A 4865-nucleotide genomic window follows, 5' to 3' on the forward strand; every position below is an offset into this window, starting at 1 on the left:
CTTCAGCGCGAGCGACTCAATGTGAGTCATCCGATCTTCGGACGAAGTTATTTTGGCGAGTACAGTAAAATACATGTATGTTCAACTTGGTGGCTATGCCACTAGACCCGTATAGAGTTAATCCATAAAAATTGTTTACAGTTTAAAAAAAAGAGTTTTACGGACAGACGCGGACGCGACCGCAAATCGAACCCGTAAAAAAGATATTCGCAAAAGATTCTTTTTTACGGGTCGGCAATGCGGGGTCCGTTCGAACGGCACCGCGTCGACTTCGTAAACCGAAGACCGTAAATCAGAATTACTAATGTGTAATATAAGTAAAATATCAATATTATAATACAATAATCATTCAAAGTACAATAATTAATCAAAACACCGTATCAAACTAAATAATTCAATACAAAACTTGTTCCGTATACAAATCACACATGAATGAAATAAAAATGAATGGAAAAACGGAATGTGTTGCTATCCAGCCATTTGTCAATGGTGCTCAATGAGATCCTTCTGAAATTGACAGTGGGTGTTTGCATTTTCAATATCCCTGTAGGTCTGAAGAAAAGCTCTAATTCGGTTAGTGTCTGTAGCTAGTTTGACATGGCTATCCACATTGTCATATAGAAGAACTCCAAGTTCATGCCTCTCTCGTCTTCGAGAATCATATTGTGAAAAATAATACAACATATCATGATTTTTTCAAAGGATCGCTTGTCCCAAAACCGAGGAGGACCACGAACAATGGCAAACCTAGATTGCAAAACCCCAAATGCTCTTTCAATATCTTTTCGGGTTGCCTCTTATGCCCTTGCGAATTCAGATTCTTTCCTACTTTGGGGGTCTTTGATGCTCTTCACAAATATGCACCAAGAAGGGTATATATCATCCACAAGATAGTACCCTTTTTATTCATGTCCATTGATAGTGTAGTTGCATCACCACTAGCAAGCCTAGCAAGCAAATGAGATCGTTGCAACACATTGATATTATTTAGAGTACCCGACATACAAAAAGCAATGCCAAACCCATAAATCATGTGAAGCTACGGCCTCTAGCATAATTGTTGCATCACGAACTTGCCACAATACATTCCCTGCTATGCCTTTGGGTAATTTTTCCAAGTCCAATGCATACAATCTATGCTTCCTACCATGGGAGGCCAACCTCTTCTTTCATTAAATGCCATCAATTTTTTGTGTCTTCCTCGTTCGGTGTCTGGAGATAGTCAGGACCAAAGACACGAACGACACTTTGGCAAACCTACGCACTGACTCAATTGTACTATCTGTTGGAAATATGCCCTAGAGGCAATAATAAAATGGTTATTATCATATTTCCTTGTTCATGATAATCGTCTATTGTTCATGCTATAATTGTATTAACAGGAAACAGTGATACATGTGTGAATAAATAGATCACAATGTGTCCCTAGCAAGCCTCTAGTTGGCTAGCTCGTTAGTCAATAGATGATCATGGTTTCCTGATCATGGGCATTAGATGTCATTGATAACGGGATCACATCATTGGGAGAATGATGTGATGGACAAGACCCAATCTTAAGCATAGCACTAGATCGTATTGTTCGTATGCTAAAGCTTCTCTAATATCAAGTGTCTTTTCCTTCGAGCGTGAGATTGTGCAACTCCCGGATACCGTAGGAGTGCTTTGTCTGTATCAAACGTCACAACGTAACTGGGTGACAATAAAGGTGCACTACGGGTACCTCCGAAAGTGTCTGTTGAGTTGGTACGAATCGAGATCGGGATTTGTCACTCCGTGTGACGGAGAGGTATCTCTCGGCCCACTCGGTAGAACATCATCATGAGCTCAATGTGACTAAGGAGTTAGTCACATGATGACGTGCTACGAAACGAGTAAAGAGACTTACCAGTAACGAGATTGAACAAGGTATAGGCATACCGACGATCGAATCTCGGGCAAGTTCTATACCGACAGACAAAGGGAATCGTATACGGGATTGATTGAATCCTTGACATCGTGGTTCATCCGATGAGATCATCGTGGAGCAAGTGGGAGCCACCATGGGTATCCAGACCCCGCTGATGGTTATTGGCCGGAGAGGCGGTTCGGTCATGTCTGCCTGTCTCCCGAACCCGTAGGGTCTACACACTTAAGGTTTGATGACGCTAGGGTTATAGGGAATTGTTATATGAGGTTACCGAAAGTTGTTCGGAGTCCCGGATGAGATCCCGGACGTCACGAGGAGCTCCGGAATGGTCCGGAGGTAAATATTGATATATAGGACGGATGGTTTCGGACACCGGAAGTGTTTCGGGCATCACCGGTAACGTACCGGACCACCGGGACCACCGGAGGAGGCCCCGGGGGTCCACCGAAGGGGGGCAACGACCCCGGGAGGTAAGGTGGGCCAAGTGGGGGAAGGAACCAGCCCCTAGGTGGGCTGGTGCGCCTCCCCACTCAGCCCAATGCGCACGGGAGAGGGAAGGGGGGCAAACCCTAGGCATAGGTGGGCCTTAGGCCCACCAGGTGGTGCGCCACCCCCTCCCACCCTAGCCGCCGCCTCCTTTCCCATCTGGTGGCTGCCGCACCACCTAGGGAGGGAACCCTAGGGATGGCGCAGCCCCTCCCCCTCCTCCTATAAATAGAGAGGGGTTTTGGCCCTTGGGAGACAGACCTCTCCCTCTCCCTCGGCGCAGCCCTGCCCTTCTTTCTCCTCCTCTCTGCCGGTGCTTGGCGAAGCCCTGCCGGGAGACCTCGTCTCTCCATCGACACCATGCTGTCGTGCTGCTGGAGTTCTTCCCCAACCTCTCCCTCCTCCTTGCTGGATCAAGGTGCGGGAGACGTCACCGGGCTGCACGTGTGTTGAACGCGGAGGTGCCGTAGTTCGGCACTAGATCGGAATCGCTGCGAGTACGACTCCATCAACCGCATTCTAGCAACGCTTCCGCTTAGCGATCTTCAAAGGTATGAAGATGTTCTTACCCCTCTCTCGTTGCTGGTCTCTCCATAGGAAGACCTGAATATGCGTAGGAAAATTTTGACTTTATGCTACGTTCCCCAACAGTGGCACCCGAGCCAGGTTTTCTATGCGTAGATTCTATGCACGAGTAGAACACAAAAGTTGTGGGCGATGATTTGTCAATTTGCTTGCCGCTACTAGTCTTATTCTCTTCCGGCGGTATTGTGGGATGAAGCGGCCCGGACTGACCTTACACGTACGCTTACGTGAGACTGGTTCCACCAACAGACATGCACACCGTGCATAAAGGTGGCTAGCGGGTGTCTGTCTCTCATACTCTAGTCGGATTGGATTTGATGAAAAGGGTCCTTATGAAGGGTAAATAGCTTTGGCATATCATCGTTGTGGCTGTCACGTAGGTAAGAAGGCGTTCTTGCTAGAAACCCAAATCAGCCACGTAAAACTTGCAACAACAATTAGAGGACGTCTAACTTGTTTTTGCAGGGTTTGACATGTGATGTGATATGGCCAAAGTTGTGATGTTGCATGTATGATGTATGAGATGATCATGTTATTGTAATAGGTTTCACGACTTGCATGTCGATGAGTATGACAACCGGCAGGAGCCATAGGAGTTGTCTTAATTTATTGTATGAGATGCAACGCCATGTGCTTACTACTTTTACTTCATTGCTAACGGTTAGCTATAGTAGTAGTGATAGTAGTAGTTGGCGTGACGACTTCACGGAGACACGATGATGGAGATCATGGTGTCACGCCGGTGACGATGATGATCATGCGATGCCTGAAGATGGAGATCGAAAGAGCAAAGATGATAATGGCCATATCATGTCACTATATGATTGCATTGTGATGTTTATCATGTTTTACATCTTATTGCTTAGAACGACGGTAGCATAATAAGATGATCCCTCTTAAAATTTCGAGAACGTATTCCCCTAAGTGTGCACCGTTGCGAAGGATCGTTGTCTCGAAGCACCACGTGATGATCGGGTGTGATAGATTCTAACGTTCGCATACAACGGGTGTAAGCCAGATTTACACACGCGAAACACCTAGGTTGACTCGACGAGCTTAGCATGTACAGACATGACCTCAAATACAAGAGACCGAAAGGTCGAACATGAGTCGTATGGTTGAATACGATCAGCATGGAGTTGCTCACCATGGTGACTAGTCCGTCTCACGTGATGATCGGACACGGGTTAGTCAACATGGATCATGTATCACTTAGATGACTAGAGGGATGTCGATTTAAGTGGGAGTTCATACTTAATTTGATTAAATGAACTTAATTGTCATGAACTTAGTCTAAAGTTATCTTTATAAATATTGTAGATGGCCAACGTCAACCTCAATTTCAACGCATTCCTAGAGAAAAACAAGCTGAAAGATGATGGTAGCAACTATGCGGACTGGGTTCGCAACTTGAAGCTCATCCTTGAAGCAGCTAAAAAGGCTTATGTCCTTGATGCGCCGCTAGGTGACACTCCCGCTCCCGCAGCAGCCCAGGACATTCTGAACGTCTGGCAAACGCGGAGTGATGACTACTCTCTGGTTAGGTGTGGCATGTTATACAGTTTAGAAACGGGGCTCCAAAGGCGTTTTGAGCAACACAGAGCATATGAGATGTTCCAGGAACTGAAGCTAGTTTTTCAAGCTCATGCCCGTGTCGAGAGATATGAAGTATCCGACAAGTTCTTTAGTTGTAAGATGGAGGAGAACAGTTCTGTCAGTGAGCACATACTCAAAATGTCTGGGTTACACGGTCGTCTGACTTCACTTGGAGTCGAACTTCCGGATGATGCTATAATTGTCAGAATCCTCCAGTCTCTCCCACCAAGCTACAAAGGCTTTGTGCTTAACTACAACATGCAAGGGATGGAGAAGACCATTCCCGAGTTGT

Source organism: Hordeum vulgare, chromosome 4H (assembly GCF_904849725.1).
Source record: "Hordeum vulgare subsp. vulgare chromosome 4H, MorexV3_pseudomolecules_assembly, whole genome shotgun sequence".
Lineage (NCBI taxonomy): Eukaryota > Viridiplantae > Streptophyta > Magnoliopsida > Poales > Poaceae > Hordeum > Hordeum vulgare.